Source organism: Phyllobates terribilis, unplaced genomic scaffold (assembly GCF_046119375.1).
Source record: "Phyllobates terribilis strain yellow unplaced genomic scaffold, ASM4611937v1 Scaffold_8593__1_contigs__length_28483, whole genome shotgun sequence".
Lineage (NCBI taxonomy): Eukaryota > Metazoa > Chordata > Amphibia > Anura > Dendrobatidae > Phyllobates > Phyllobates terribilis.
In genome coordinates, this window is record NW_027371333.1 from 12,751 (window position 1) to 28,484 (window position 15,734).

Below are 15,734 nucleotides of genomic sequence, written 5' to 3' on the forward strand. Positions count from 1 at the left end.
TTTCAGAAAAGGCATTGTAGCAAACCAAAAAAGAAATTTTAAGCGCAGCAGTGTAACCAGCGCACATACCTGTTAGCTCGGGTGAGTTTAAAAGGCTGCTGTTGATAACAAGGGCATTTGCTAAATAGATGGTGTGTGTGCAACAATATACTGAAAGGTCAATTATATTGTGCAGCTTATCTCACCACCTGTAGTTATTTAGGTGAAAGCTCCAAAATGCTTGCCTAATATGTCTGTTTATCCAAAAGGAAGTAGAAAGGGAGAGCTAGAAAGATAGCATTGCATCACATTACATGGCAATGCAATGCACAGTTGCTGAAGTTGAACCAAAATGAGCTTGTAATCTGGCTTCTGCAACTTTGAAGATGAAAAATCCAATGAGGAGAAGAAAAGCAGAGCCAAAGAGTCCATCCCAAAATCCGACAAACAAGCAAAATGAACAAAAAACATTGAATTCAATTCTTTCTGATTTTAGAAACTGCATTAAAGAAGGGGTGCACCGGTCCTGGAGATACTGCAATACCAGGTCAATGCGTGGAGTGGACAGAGCAAGCTCTTTTTCCATCTCCCTGTTCTAAAAATCCATTTAATATATGGTCCCCAGATAGGGGACGTATCAGATATTAAACTGATAAGAACAGATACTACACTTGATCTTAGCCAAAAGGCCGAGAAGCGATAACCAGAATTGGTTTCAAACTACGGAGCCACCCAAGGATCCTAAAAAGTCCATTTGTGGAGATGAGCTCCTGGACTCCCGTTAAGAAGACATGTTGTCAACCTCTAGATCCCTTACATGCCTGCACTTTTCGGCTTGCTGCTGCTGCAATCCACGCGTTTTAGATCTGCATAACTCCACCTCTTTAAACACAGCACCTTCACCCCCTGCTGTTCCCACCCGCCTCAACACCGTTGGAAGGGAGGAGAACCAATTAAGGCGGGGGGTGGGGTGGAACGAGCAGCTGTCTACCCTTAGCAGGAGGGCTCCTGATTACATACCTCTCCTGCTGCTGCTGCTGCTGGCTGTCCAGCAGCAGACTGAAGGTGGCTGCTGCTGTGCACAGTTATATAAAGGCTCAGAGCCTATTATGACACGCGCAGCCAGCGTTCCATTGCCACATTCCATCTACTGCAGGCAGGATACCTGGCTGGCTGAATGTCGCTGAGAAGCTCACAGAGACCGCCATAAGCAACAGTTTAACAGAATGCCACAGACTAATCAACCAAACTTTTTGGGTTGGGTTCTCTTTTATAGTCTGCAGGCATTAAATGAAAGAAGTCAGTGTTCCAGCAGAAGGAGACAACGTTTCAGAAAAGGCATTGTAGCAAACCAAAAAAGAAATTTTAAGCGCAGCAGTGTAACCAGCGCACATACCTGTTAGCTCGGGTGAGTTTAAAAGGCTGCTGTTGATAACAAGGGCATTTGCTAAATAGATGGTGTGTGTGCAACAATATACTGAAAGGTCAATTATATTGTGCAGCTTATCTCACCACCTGTAGTTATTTAGGTGAAAGCTCCAAAATGCTTGCCTAATATGTCTGTTTATCCAAAAGGAAGTAGAAAGGGAGAGCTAGAAAGATAGCATTGCATCACATTACATGGCAATGCAATGCACAGTTGCTGAAGTTGAACCAAAATGAGCTTGTAATCTGGCTTCTGCAACTTTGAAGATGAAAAATCCAATGAGGAGAAGAAAAGCAGAGCCAAAGAGTCCATCCCAAAATCCGACAAACAAGCAAAATGAACAAAAAACATTGAATTCAATTCTTTCTGATTTTAGAAACTGCATTAAAGAAGGGGTGCACCGGTCCTGGAGATACTGCAATACCAGGTCAATGCGTGGAGTGGACAGAGCAAGCTCTTTTTCCATCTCCCTGTTCTAAAAATCCATTTAATATATGGTCCCCAGATAGGGGACGTATCAGATATTAAACTGATAAGAACAGATTTTTTTTTTTTTTTTTTTTTTTTTTTTTTTCGAAAGCCCGAATTCGTGTACAAAACCCGAGTGCGCTTAAAAAAGTGACAAGTGCCACAAAAAAAGTGCACTAGGATGCTGGTCTTCTTGAAACCCTCTCCAAAAGGAGAAGGGTCCCCCAAACCATTCCCCGTCCCTCCGAGCCAAAAGGCCACAGCGAGGAACAGGGACAAAAAGCCACCTCCAGCCGAAGCCAGAGGCGACCCAATCTTACCCCCAGCACCTGCCCGAGTTCTCACCCGAGCAAGGCACTGGGAGCCAAAGACTGTGCTCTCCTCCCGGAAGAGGGGAGCCAACAACGCTCTCCTCCCGAAAGAGGAGAGCCAGGGGGGTTCAGGGGGGAGCGGAACCTGATGGCCACACACTCCCCCCCTAGACCTGCCAAGAGAGGAACCCGTAAGGGAACCGCATCCCGACAAAATCCTAGTAGGACGTGACACACGTGAATAAGTGGACACACAGTGACAAAGAAATTAAATTAATAGTGAAGGTTTCACAGTATAATACTGCCCGGACCTTCGACCGGGAATTGAAAAATTCCCCATCCTAAGGCCAGAAGGCCCGGAATAAGGGTGTGTGCGAAGAAAGAAAATTTGAAGTGCTTGTGCAAATGTGCCATAAACTCAAGTGGGGTTCCCAATCCCAGTGAGTTAAGGCACCCCAGGGTCACCACTCCTGGGGCACTTCACACTTCGGGCTTTCGATCTTCCCCGGCCCAATGGCGTCGATCCTGGGGGGCCATGCTTTCCACCAGATGACTATATTAGCCACCTGGCGTACTAACAAGCGCCTAAACCCCAGTGTGCATAATGTATCAATCTACTAGGGCGGCCAACATCCAAAACCGCCTTTTCAAAAGATACTACACTTGATCTTAGCCAAAAGGCCGAGAAGCGATAACCAGAATTGGTTTCAAACTACGGAGCCACCCAAGGATCCTAAAAAGTCCATTTGTGGAGATGAGCTCCTGGACTCCCGTTAAGAAGACATGTTGTCAACCTCTAGATCCCTTACATGCCTGCACTTTTCGGCTTGCTGCTGCTGCAATCCACGCGTTTTAGATCTGCATAACTCCACCTCTTTAAACACAGCACCTTCACCCCCTGCTGTTCCCACCCGCCTCAACACCGTTGGAAGGGAGGAGAACCAATTAAGGCGGGGGGTGGGGTGGAACGAGCAGCTGTCTACCCTTAGCAGGAGGGCTCCTGATTACATACCTCTCCTGCTGCTGCTGCTGCTGGCTGTCCAGCAGCAGACTGAAGGTGGCTGCTGCTGTGCACAGTTATATAAAGGCTCAGAGCCTATTATGACACGCGCAGCCAGCGTTCCATTGCCACATTCCATCTACTGCAGGCAGGATACCTGGCTGGCTGAATGTCGCTGAGAAGCTCACAGAGACCGCCATAAGCAACAGTTTAACAGAATGCCACAGACTAATCAACCAAACTTTTTGGGTTGGGTTCTCTTTTATAGTCTGCAGGCATTAAATGAAAGAAGTCAGTGTTCCAGCAGAAGGAGACAACGTTTCAGAAAAGGCATTGTAGCAAACCAAAAAAGAAATTTTAAGCGCAGCAGTGTAACCAGCGCACATACCTGTTAGCTCGGGTGAGTTTAAAAGGCTGCTGTTGATAACAAGGGCATTTGCTAAATAGATGGTGTGTGTGCAACAATATACTGAAAGGTCAATTATATTGTGCAGCTTATCTCACCACCTGTAGTTATTTAGGTGAAAGCTCCAAAATGCTTGCCTAATATGTCTGTTTATCCAAAAGGAAGTAGAAAGGGAGAGCTAGAAAGATAGCATTGCATCACATTACATGGCAATGCAATGCACAGTTGCTGAAGTTGAACCAAAATGAGCTTGTAATCTGGCTTCTGCAACTTTGAAGATGAAAAATCCAATGAGGAGAAGAAAAGCAGAGCCAAAGAGTCCATCCCAAAATCCGACAAACAAGCAAAATGAACAAAAAACATTGAATTCAATTCTTTCTGATTTTAGAAACTGCATTAAAGAAGGGGTGCACCGGTCCTGGAGATACTGCAATACCAGGTCAATGCGTGGAGTGGACAGAGCAAGCTCTTTTTCCATCTCCCTGTTCTAAAAATCCATTTAATATATGGTCCCCAGATAGGGGACGTATCAGATATTAAACTGATAAGAACAGATACTACACTTGATCTTAGCCAAAAGGCCGAGAAGCGATAACCAGAATTGGTTTCAAACTACGGAGCCACCCAAGGATCCTAAAAAGTCCATTTGTGGAGATGAGCTCCTGGACTCCCGTTAAGAAGACATGTTGTCAACCTCTAGATCCCTTACATGCCTGCACTTTTCGGCTTGCTGCTGCTGCAATCCACGCGTTTTAGATCTGCATAACTCCACCTCTTTAAACACAGCACCTTCACCCCCTGCTGTTCCCACCCGCCTCAACACCGTTGGAAGGGAGGAGAACCAATTAAGGCGGGGGGTGGGGTGGAACGAGCAGCTGTCTACCCTTAGCAGGAGGGCTCCTGATTACATACCTCTCCTGCTGCTGCTGCTGCTGGCTGTCCAGCAGCAGACTGAAGGTGGCTGCTGCTGTGCACAGTTATATAAAGGCTCAGAGCCTATTATGACACGCGCAGCCAGCGTTCCATTGCCACATTCCATCTACTGCAGGCAGGATACCTGGCTGGCTGAATGTCGCTGAGAAGCTCACAGAGACCGCCATAAGCAACAGTTTAACAGAATGCCACAGACTAATCAACCAAACTTTTTGGGTTGGGTTCTCTTTTATAGTCTGCAGGCATTAAATGAAAGAAGTCAGTGTTCCAGCAGAAGGAGACAACGTTTCAGAAAAGGCATTGTAGCAAACCAAAAAAGAAATTTTAAGCGCAGCAGTGTAACCAGCGCACATACCTGTTAGCTCGGGTGAGTTTAAAAGGCTGCTGTTGATAACAAGGGCATTTGCTAAATAGATGGTGTGTGTGCAACAATATACTGAAAGGTCAATTATATTGTGCAGCTTATCTCACCACCTGTAGTTATTTAGGTGAAAGCTCCAAAATGCTTGCCTAATATGTCTGTTTATCCAAAAGGAAGTAGAAAGGGAGAGCTAGAAAGATAGCATTGCATCACATTACATGGCAATGCAATGCACAGTTGCTGAAGTTGAACCAAAATGAGCTTGTAATCTGGCTTCTGCAACTTTGAAGATGAAAAATCCAATGAGGAGAAGAAAAGCAGAGCCAAAGAGTCCATCCCAAAATCCGACAAACAAGCAAAATGAACAAAAAACATTGAATTCAATTCTTTCTGATTTTAGAAACTGCATTAAAGAAGGGGTGCACCGGTCCTGGAGATACTGCAATACCAGGTCAATGCGTGGAGTGGACAGAGCAAGCTCTTTTTCCATCTCCCTGTTCTAAAAATCCATTTAATATATGGTCCCCAGATAGGGGACGTATCAGATATTAAACTGATAAGAACAGATACTACACTTGATCTTAGCCAAAAGGCCGAGAAGCGATAACCAGAATTGGTTTCAAACTACGGAGCCACCCAAGGATCCTAAAAAGTCCATTTGTGGAGATGAGCTCCTGGACTCCCGTTAAGAAGACATGTTGTCAACCTCTAGATCCCTTACATGCCTGCACTTTTCGGCTTGCTGCTGCTGCAATCCACGCGTTTTAGATCTGCATAACTCCACCTCTTTAAACACAGCACCTTCACCCCCTGCTGTTCCCACCCGCCTCAACACCGTTGGAAGGGAGGAGAACCAATTAAGGCGGGGGGTGGGGTGGAACGAGCAGCTGTCTACCCTTAGCAGGAGGGCTCCTGATTACATACCTCTCCTGCTGCTGCTGCTGCTGGCTGTCCAGCAGCAGACTGAAGGTGGCTGCTGCTGTGCACAGTTATATAAAGGCTCAGAGCCTATTATGACACGCGCAGCCAGCGTTCCATTGCCACATTCCATCTACTGCAGGCAGGATACCTGGCTGGCTGAATGTCGCTGAGAAGCTCACAGAGACCGCCATAAGCAACAGTTTAACAGAATGCCACAGACTAATCAACCAAACTTTTTGGGTTGGGTTCTCTTTTATAGTCTGCAGGCATTAAATGAAAGAAGTCAGTGTTCCAGCAGAAGGAGACAACGTTTCAGAAAAGGCATTGTAGCAAACCAAAAAAGAAATTTTAAGCGCAGCAGTGTAACCAGCGCACATACCTGTTAGCTCGGGTGAGTTTAAAAGGCTGCTGTTGATAACAAGGGCATTTGCTAAATAGATGGTGTGTGTGCAACAATATACTGAAAGGTCAATTATATTGTGCAGCTTATCTCACCACCTGTAGTTATTTAGGTGAAAGCTCCAAAATGCTTGCCTAATATGTCTGTTTATCCAAAAGGAAGTAGAAAGGGAGAGCTAGAAAGATAGCATTGCATCACATTACATGGCAATGCAATGCACAGTTGCTGAAGTTGAACCAAAATGAGCTTGTAATCTGGCTTCTGCAACTTTGAAGATGAAAAATCCAATGAGGAGAAGAAAAGCAGAGCCAAAGAGTCCATCCCAAAATCCGACAAACAAGCAAAATGAACAAAAAACATTGAATTCAATTCTTTCTGATTTTAGAAACTGCATTAAAGAAGGGGTGCACCGGTCCTGGAGATACTGCAATACCAGGTCAATGCGTGGAGTGGACAGAGCAAGCTCTTTTTCCATCTCCCTGTTCTAAAAATCCATTTAATATATGGTCCCCAGATAGGGGACGTATCAGATATTAAACTGATAAGAACAGATACTACACTTGATCTTAGCCAAAAGGCCGAGAAGCGATAACCAGAATTGGTTTCAAACTACGGAGCCACCCAAGGATCCTAAAAAGTCCATTTGTGGAGATGAGCTCCTGGACTCCCGTTAAGAAGACATGTTGTCAACCTCTAGATCCCTTACATGCCTGCACTTTTCGGCTTGCTGCTGCTGCAATCCACGCGTTTTAGATCTGCATAACTCCACCTCTTTAAACACAGCACCTTCACCCCCTGCTGTTCCCACCCGCCTCAACACCGTTGGAAGGGAGGAGAACCAATTAAGGCGGGGGGTGGGGTGGAACGAGCAGCTGTCTACCCTTAGCAGGAGGGCTCCTGATTACATACCTCTCCTGCTGCTGCTGCTGCTGGCTGTCCAGCAGCAGACTGAAGGTGGCTGCTGCTGTGCACAGTTATATAAAGGCTCAGAGCCTATTATGACACGCGCAGCCAGCGTTCCATTGCCACATTCCATCTACTGCAGGCAGGATACCTGGCTGGCTGAATGTCGCTGAGAAGCTCACAGAGACCGCCATAAGCAACAGTTTAACAGAATGCCACAGACTAATCAACCAAACTTTTTGGGTTGGGTTCTCTTTTATAGTCTGCAGGCATTAAATGAAAGAAGTCAGTGTTCCAGCAGAAGGAGACAACGTTTCAGAAAAGGCATTGTAGCAAACCAAAAAAGAAATTTTAAGCGCAGCAGTGTAACCAGCGCACATACCTGTTAGCTCGGGTGAGTTTAAAAGGCTGCTGTTGATAACAAGGGCATTTGCTAAATAGATGGTGTGTGTGCAACAATATACTGAAAGGTCAATTATATTGTGCAGCTTATCTCACCACCTGTAGTTATTTAGGTGAAAGCTCCAAAATGCTTGCCTAATATGTCTGTTTATCCAAAAGGAAGTAGAAAGGGAGAGCTAGAAAGATAGCATTGCATCACATTACATGGCAATGCAATGCACAGTTGCTGAAGTTGAACCAAAATGAGCTTGTAATCTGGCTTCTGCAACTTTGAAGATGAAAAATCCAATGAGGAGAAGAAAAGCAGAGCCAAAGAGTCCATCCCAAAATCCGACAAACAAGCAAAATGAACAAAAAACATTGAATTCAATTCTTTCTGATTTTAGAAACTGCATTAAAGAAGGGGTGCACCGGTCCTGGAGATACTGCAATACCAGGTCAATGCGTGGAGTGGACAGAGCAAGCTCTTTTTCCATCTCCCTGTTCTAAAAATCCATTTAATATATGGTCCCCAGATAGGGGACGTATCAGATATTAAACTGATAAGAACAGATACTACACTTGATCTTAGCCAAAAGGCCGAGAAGCGATAACCAGAATTGGTTTCAAACTACGGAGCCACCCAAGGATCCTAAAAAGTCCATTTGTGGAGATGAGCTCCTGGACTCCCGTTAAGAAGACATGTTGTCAACCTCTAGATCCCTTACATGCCTGCACTTTTCGGCTTGCTGCTGCTGCAATCCACGCGTTTTAGATCTGCATAACTCCACCTCTTTAAACACAGCACCTTCACCCCCTGCTGTTCCCACCCGCCTCAACACCGTTGGAAGGGAGGAGAACCAATTAAGGCGGGGGGTGGGGTGGAACGAGCAGCTGTCTACCCTTAGCAGGAGGGCTCCTGATTACATACCTCTCCTGCTGCTGCTGCTGCTGGCTGTCCAGCAGCAGACTGAAGGTGGCTGCTGCTGTGCACAGTTATATAAAGGCTCAGAGCCTATTATGACACGCGCAGCCAGCGTTCCATTGCCACATTCCATCTACTGCAGGCAGGATACCTGGCTGGCTGAATGTCGCTGAGAAGCTCACAGAGACCGCCATAAGCAACAGTTTAACAGAATGCCACAGACTAATCAACCAAACTTTTTGGGTTGGGTTCTCTTTTATAGTCTGCAGGCATTAAATGAAAGAAGTCAGTGTTCCAGCAGAAGGAGACAACGTTTCAGAAAAGGCATTGTAGCAAACCAAAAAAGAAATTTTAAGCGCAGCAGTGTAACCAGCGCACATACCTGTTAGCTCGGGTGAGTTTAAAAGGCTGCTGTTGATAACAAGGGCATTTGCTAAATAGATGGTGTGTGTGCAACAATATACTGAAAGGTCAATTATATTGTGCAGCTTATCTCACCACCTGTAGTTATTTAGGTGAAAGCTCCAAAATGCTTGCCTAATATGTCTGTTTATCCAAAAGGAAGTAGAAAGGGAGAGCTAGAAAGATAGCATTGCATCACATTACATGGCAATGCAATGCACAGTTGCTGAAGTTGAACCAAAATGAGCTTGTAATCTGGCTTCTGCAACTTTGAAGATGAAAAATCCAATGAGGAGAAGAAAAGCAGAGCCAAAGAGTCCATCCCAAAATCCGACAAACAAGCAAAATGAACAAAAAACATTGAATTCAATTCTTTCTGATTTTAGAAACTGCATTAAAGAAGGGGTGCACCGGTCCTGGAGATACTGCAATACCAGGTCAATGCGTGGAGTGGACAGAGCAAGCTCTTTTTCCATCTCCCTGTTCTAAAAATCCATTTAATATATGGTCCCCAGATAGGGGACGTATCAGATATTAAACTGATAAGAACAGATACTACACTTGATCTTAGCCAAAAGGCCGAGAAGCGATAACCAGAATTGGTTTCAAACTACGGAGCCACCCAAGGATCCTAAAAAGTCCATTTGTGGAGATGAGCTCCTGGACTCCCGTTAAGAAGACATGTTGTCAACCTCTAGATCCCTTACATGCCTGCACTTTTCGGCTTGCTGCTGCTGCAATCCACGCGTTTTAGATCTGCATAACTCCACCTCTTTAAACACAGCACCTTCACCCCCTGCTGTTCCCACCCGCCTCAACACCGTTGGAAGGGAGGAGAACCAATTAAGGCGGGGGGTGGGGTGGAACGAGCAGCTGTCTACCCTTAGCAGGAGGGCTCCTGATTACATACCTCTCCTGCTGCTGCTGCTGCTGGCTGTCCAGCAGCAGACTGAAGGTGGCTGCTGCTGTGCACAGTTATATAAAGGCTCAGAGCCTATTATGACACGCGCAGCCAGCGTTCCATTGCCACATTCCATCTACTGCAGGCAGGATACCTGGCTGGCTGAATGTCGCTGAGAAGCTCACAGAGACCGCCATAAGCAACAGTTTAACAGAATGCCACAGACTAATCAACCAAACTTTTTGGGTTGGGTTCTCTTTTATAGTCTGCAGGCATTAAATGAAAGAAGTCAGTGTTCCAGCAGAAGGAGACAACGTTTCAGAAAAGGCATTGTAGCAAACCAAAAAAGAAATTTTAAGCGCAGCAGTGTAACCAGCGCACATACCTGTTAGCTCGGGTGAGTTTAAAAGGCTGCTGTTGATAACAAGGGCATTTGCTAAATAGATGGTGTGTGTGCAACAATATACTGAAAGGTCAATTATATTGTGCAGCTTATCTCACCACCTGTAGTTATTTAGGTGAAAGCTCCAAAATGCTTGCCTAATATGTCTGTTTATCCAAAAGGAAGTAGAAAGGGAGAGCTAGAAAGATAGCATTGCATCACATTACATGGCAATGCAATGCACAGTTGCTGAAGTTGAACCAAAATGAGCTTGTAATCTGGCTTCTGCAACTTTGAAGATGAAAAATCCAATGAGGAGAAGAAAAGCAGAGCCAAAGAGTCCATCCCAAAATCCGACAAACAAGCAAAATGAACAAAAAACATTGAATTCAATTCTTTCTGATTTTAGAAACTGCATTAAAGAAGGGGTGCACCGGTCCTGGAGATACTGCAATACCAGGTCAATGCGTGGAGTGGACAGAGCAAGCTCTTTTTCCATCTCCCTGTTCTAAAAATCCATTTAATATATGGTCCCCAGATAGGGGACGTATCAGATATTAAACTGATAAGAACAGATACTACACTTGATCTTAGCCAAAAGGCCGAGAAGCGATAACCAGAATTGGTTTCAAACTACGGAGCCACCCAAGGATCCTAAAAAGTCCATTTGTGGAGATGAGCTCCTGGACTCCCGTTAAGAAGACATGTTGTCAACCTCTAGATCCCTTACATGCCTGCACTTTTCGGCTTGCTGCTGCTGCAATCCACGCGTTTTAGATCTGCATAACTCCACCTCTTTAAACACAGCACCTTCACCCCCTGCTGTTCCCACCCGCCTCAACACCGTTGGAAGGGAGGAGAACCAATTAAGGCGGGGGGTGGGGTGGAACGAGCAGCTGTCTACCCTTAGCAGGAGGGCTCCTGATTACATACCTCTCCTGCTGCTGCTGCTGCTGGCTGTCCAGCAGCAGACTGAAGGTGGCTGCTGCTGTGCACAGTTATATAAAGGCTCAGAGCCTATTATGACACGCGCAGCCAGCGTTCCATTGCCACATTCCATCTACTGCAGGCAGGATACCTGGCTGGCTGAATGTCGCTGAGAAGCTCACAGAGACCGCCATAAGCAACAGTTTAACAGAATGCCACAGACTAATCAACCAAACTTTTTGGGTTGGGTTCTCTTTTATAGTCTGCAGGCATTAAATGAAAGAAGTCAGTGTTCCAGCAGAAGGAGACAACGTTTCAGAAAAGGCATTGTAGCAAACCAAAAAAGAAATTTTAAGCGCAGCAGTGTAACCAGCGCACATACCTGTTAGCTCGGGTGAGTTTAAAAGGCTGCTGTTGATAACAAGGGCATTTGCTAAATAGATGGTGTGTGTGCAACAATATACTGAAAGGTCAATTATATTGTGCAGCTTATCTCACCACCTGTAGTTATTTAGGTGAAAGCTCCAAAATGCTTGCCTAATATGTCTGTTTATCCAAAAGGAAGTAGAAAGGGAGAGCTAGAAAGATAGCATTGCATCACATTACATGGCAATGCAATGCACAGTTGCTGAAGTTGAACCAAAATGAGCTTGTAATCTGGCTTCTGCAACTTTGAAGATGAAAAATCCAATGAGGAGAAGAAAAGCAGAGCCAAAGAGTCCATCCCAAAATCCGACAAACAAGCAAAATGAACAAAAAACATTGAATTCAATTCTTTCTGATTTTAGAAACTGCATTAAAGAAGGGGTGCACCGGTCCTGGAGATACTGCAATACCAGGTCAATGCGTGGAGTGGACAGAGCAAGCTCTTTTTCCATCTCCCTGTTCTAAAAATCCATTTAATATATGGTCCCCAGATAGGGGACGTATCAGATATTAAACTGATAAGAACAGATACTACACTTGATCTTAGCCAAAAGGCCGAGAAGCGATAACCAGAATTGGTTTCAAACTACGGAGCCACCCAAGGATCCTAAAAAGTCCATTTGTGGAGATGAGCTCCTGGACTCCCGTTAAGAAGACATGTTGTCAACCTCTAGATCCCTTACATGCCTGCACTTTTCGGCTTGCTGCTGCTGCAATCCACGCGTTTTAGATCTGCATAACTCCACCTCTTTAAACACAGCACCTTCACCCCCTGCTGTTCCCACCCGCCTCAACACCGTTGGAAGGGAGGAGAACCAATTAAGGCGGGGGGTGGGGTGGAACGAGCAGCTGTCTACCCTTAGCAGGAGGGCTCCTGATTACATACCTCTCCTGCTGCTGCTGCTGCTGGCTGTCCAGCAGCAGACTGAAGGTGGCTGCTGCTGTGCACAGTTATATAAAGGCTCAGAGCCTATTATGACACGCGCAGCCAGCGTTCCATTGCCACATTCCATCTACTGCAGGCAGGATACCTGGCTGGCTGAATGTCGCTGAGAAGCTCACAGAGACCGCCATAAGCAACAGTTTAACAGAATGCCACAGACTAATCAACCAAACTTTTTGGGTTGGGTTCTCTTTTATAGTCTGCAGGCATTAAATGAAAGAAGTCAGTGTTCCAGCAGAAGGAGACAACGTTTCAGAAAAGGCATTGTAGCAAACCAAAAAAGAAATTTTAAGCGCAGCAGTGTAACCAGCGCACATACCTGTTAGCTCGGGTGAGTTTAAAAGGCTGCTGTTGATAACAAGGGCATTTGCTAAATAGATGGTGTGTGTGCAACAATATACTGAAAGGTCAATTATATTGTGCAGCTTATCTCACCACCTGTAGTTATTTAGGTGAAAGCTCCAAAATGCTTGCCTAATATGTCTGTTTATCCAAAAGGAAGTAGAAAGGGAGAGCTAGAAAGATAGCATTGCATCACATTACATGGCAATGCAATGCACAGTTGCTGAAGTTGAACCAAAATGAGCTTGTAATCTGGCTTCTGCAACTTTGAAGATGAAAAATCCAATGAGGAGAAGAAAAGCAGAGCCAAAGAGTCCATCCCAAAATCCGACAAACAAGCAAAATGAACAAAAAACATTGAATTCAATTCTTTCTGATTTTAGAAACTGCATTAAAGAAGGGGTGCACCGGTCCTGGAGATACTGCAATACCAGGTCAATGCGTGGAGTGGACAGAGCAAGCTCTTTTTCCATCTCCCTGTTCTAAAAATCCATTTAATATATGGTCCCCAGATAGGGGACGTATCAGATATTAAACTGATAAGAACAGATACTACACTTGATCTTAGCCAAAAGGCCGAGAAGCGATAACCAGAATTGGTTTCAAACTACGGAGCCACCCAAGGATCCTAAAAAGTCCATTTGTGGAGATGAGCTCCTGGACTCCCGTTAAGAAGACATGTTGTCAACCTCTAGATCCCTTACATGCCTGCACTTTTCGGCTTGCTGCTGCTGCAATCCACGCGTTTTAGATCTGCATAACTCCACCTCTTTAAACACAGCACCTTCACCCCCTGCTGTTCCCACCCGCCTCAACACCGTTGGAAGGGAGGAGAACCAATTAAGGCGGGGGGTGGGGTGGAACGAGCAGCTGTCTACCCTTAGCAGGAGGGCTCCTGATTACATACCTCTCCTGCTGCTGCTGCTGCTGGCTGTCCAGCAGCAGACTGAAGGTGGCTGCTGCTGTGCACAGTTATATAAAGGCTCAGAGCCTATTATGACACGCGCAGCCAGCGTTCCATTGCCACATTCCATCTACTGCAGGCAGGATACCTGGCTGGCTGAATGTCGCTGAGAAGCTCACAGAGACCGCCATAAGCAACAGTTTAACAGAATGCCACAGACTAATCAACCAAACTTTTTGGGTTGGGTTCTCTTTTATAGTCTGCAGGCATTAAATGAAAGAAGTCAGTGTTCCAGCAGAAGGAGACAACGTTTCAGAAAAGGCATTGTAGCAAACCAAAAAAGAAATTTTAAGCGCAGCAGTGTAACCAGCGCACATACCTGTTAGCTCGGGTGAGTTTAAAAGGCTGCTGTTGATAACAAGGGCATTTGCTAAATAGATGGTGTGTGTGCAACAATATACTGAAAGGTCAATTATATTGTGCAGCTTATCTCACCACCTGTAGTTATTTAGGTGAAAGCTCCAAAATGCCTTGCCTAATATGTCTGTTTATCCAAAAGGAAGTAGAAAGGGAGAGCTAGAAAGATAGCATTGCATCACATTACATGGCAATGCAATGCACAGTTGCTGAAGTTGAACCAAAATGAGCTTGTAATCTGGCTTCTGCAACTTTGAAGATGAAAAATCCAATGAGGAGAAGAAAAGCAGAGCCAAAGAGTCCATCCCAAAATCCGACAAACAAGCAAAATGAACAAAAAACATTGAATTCAATTCTTTCTGATTTTAGAAACTGCATTAAAGAAGGGGTGCACCGGTCCTGGAGATACTGCAATACCAGGTCAATGCGTGGAGTGGACAGAGCAAGCTCTTTTTCCATCTCCCTGTTCTAAAAATCCATTTAATATATGGTCCCCAGATAGGGGACGTATCAGATATTAAACTGATAAGAACAGATACTACACTTGATCTTAGCCAAAAGGCCGAGAAGCGATAACCAGAATTGGTTTCAAACTACGGAGCCACCCAAGGATCCTAAAAAGTCCATTTGTGGAGATGAGCTCCTGGACTCCCGTTAAGAAGACATGTTGTCAACCTCTAGATCCCTTACATGCCTGCACTTTTCGGCTTGCTGCTGCTGCAATCCACGCGTTTTAGATCTGCATAACTCCACCTCTTTAAACACAGCACCTTCACCCCTGCTGTTCCCACCCGCCTCAACACCGTTGGAAGGGAGGAGAACCAATTAAGGCGGGGGGTGGGGTGGAACGAGCAGCTGTCTACCCTTAGCAGGAGGGCTCCTGATTACATACCTCTCCTGCTGCTGCTGCTGCTGGCTGTCCAGCAGCAGACTGAAGGTGGCTGCTGCTGTGCACAGTTATATAAAGGCTCAGAGCCTATTATGACACGCGCAGCCAGCGTTCCATTGCCACATTCCATCTACTGCAGGCAGGATACCTGGCTGGCTGAATGTCGCTGAGAAGCTCACAGAGACCGCCATAAGCAACAGTTTAACAGAATGCCACAGACTAATCAACCAAACTTTTTGGGTTGGGTTCTCTTTTATAGTCTGCAGGCATTAAATGAAAGAAGTCAGTGTTCCAGCAGAAGGAGACAACGTTTCAGAAAAGGCATTGTAGCAAACCAAAAAAGAAATTTTAAGCGCAGCAGTGTAACCAGCGCACATACCTGTTAGCTCGGGTGAGTTTAAAAGGCTGCTGTTGATAACAAGGGCATTTGCTAAATAGATGGTGTGTGTGCAACAATATACTGAAAGGTCAATTATATTGTGCAGCTTATCTCACCACCTGTAGTTATTTAGGTGAAAGCTCCAAAATGCTTGCCTAATATGTCTGTTTATCCAAAAGGAAGTAGAAAGGGAGAGCTAGAAAGATAGCATTGCATCACATTACATGGCAATGCAATGCACAGTTGCTGAAGTTGAACCAAAATGAGCTTGTAATCTGGCTTCTGCAACTTTGAAGATGAAAAATCCAATGAGGAGAAGAAAAGCAGAGCCAAAGAGTCCATCCCAAAATCCGACAAACAAGCAAAATGAACAAAAAACATTGAATTCAATTCTTTCTGATTTTAGAA

At 45.2% G+C, this 15,734-nt stretch overlaps 11 non-coding genes and 1 pseudogene across 11 annotated transcripts; all 12 read right to left on the reverse strand.

The window, feature by feature from the left end:
- Positions 1–489: 489 nt before the first annotated feature.
- Positions 490–680, reverse strand: LOC141252282 (U2 spliceosomal RNA). Its single transcript, XR_012313718.1, has one exon. It is a non-coding gene; the product is annotated as a U2 spliceosomal RNA (small nuclear RNA).
- Positions 681–1,795: 1,115 nt separating this feature from the next.
- LOC141252295 (U2 spliceosomal RNA) lies at positions 1,796–1,991 on the reverse strand. Its single transcript, XR_012313730.1, has one exon. It is a non-coding gene; the product is annotated as a U2 spliceosomal RNA (small nuclear RNA).
- A 794-nt stretch (positions 1,992–2,785) lies between these two features.
- LOC141252296 (U2 spliceosomal RNA) lies at positions 2,786–2,877 on the reverse strand (annotated as a pseudogene).
- Positions 2,878–3,992: 1,115 nt separating this feature from the next.
- Positions 3,993–4,183, reverse strand: LOC141252283 (U2 spliceosomal RNA). The gene has a single exon (XR_012313719.1). It is a non-coding gene; the product is annotated as a U2 spliceosomal RNA (small nuclear RNA).
- A 1,115-nt stretch (positions 4,184–5,298) lies between these two features.
- On the reverse strand, positions 5,299–5,489 carry LOC141252284 (U2 spliceosomal RNA). The gene has a single exon (XR_012313720.1). It is a non-coding gene; the product is annotated as a U2 spliceosomal RNA (small nuclear RNA).
- A 1,115-nt stretch (positions 5,490–6,604) lies between these two features.
- On the reverse strand, positions 6,605–6,795 carry LOC141252285 (U2 spliceosomal RNA). The gene has a single exon (XR_012313721.1). It is a non-coding gene; the product is annotated as a U2 spliceosomal RNA (small nuclear RNA).
- Positions 6,796–7,910: 1,115 nt separating this feature from the next.
- LOC141252286 (U2 spliceosomal RNA) lies at positions 7,911–8,101 on the reverse strand. Its single transcript, XR_012313722.1, has one exon. It is a non-coding gene; the product is annotated as a U2 spliceosomal RNA (small nuclear RNA).
- A 1,115-nt stretch (positions 8,102–9,216) lies between these two features.
- LOC141252287 (U2 spliceosomal RNA) lies at positions 9,217–9,407 on the reverse strand. Its single transcript, XR_012313723.1, has one exon. It is a non-coding gene; the product is annotated as a U2 spliceosomal RNA (small nuclear RNA).
- Positions 9,408–10,522: 1,115 nt separating this feature from the next.
- Positions 10,523–10,713, reverse strand: LOC141252289 (U2 spliceosomal RNA). The gene has a single exon (XR_012313725.1). It is a non-coding gene; the product is annotated as a U2 spliceosomal RNA (small nuclear RNA).
- A 1,115-nt stretch (positions 10,714–11,828) lies between these two features.
- Positions 11,829–12,019, reverse strand: LOC141252291 (U2 spliceosomal RNA). Its single transcript, XR_012313726.1, has one exon. It is a non-coding gene; the product is annotated as a U2 spliceosomal RNA (small nuclear RNA).
- Positions 12,020–13,134: 1,115 nt separating this feature from the next.
- On the reverse strand, positions 13,135–13,325 carry LOC141252292 (U2 spliceosomal RNA). Its single transcript, XR_012313727.1, has one exon. It is a non-coding gene; the product is annotated as a U2 spliceosomal RNA (small nuclear RNA).
- A 1,116-nt stretch (positions 13,326–14,441) lies between these two features.
- Positions 14,442–14,632, reverse strand: LOC141252293 (U2 spliceosomal RNA). The gene has a single exon (XR_012313728.1). It is a non-coding gene; the product is annotated as a U2 spliceosomal RNA (small nuclear RNA).
- Between the last annotated feature and the right edge of the window lie 1,102 nt (positions 14,633–15,734).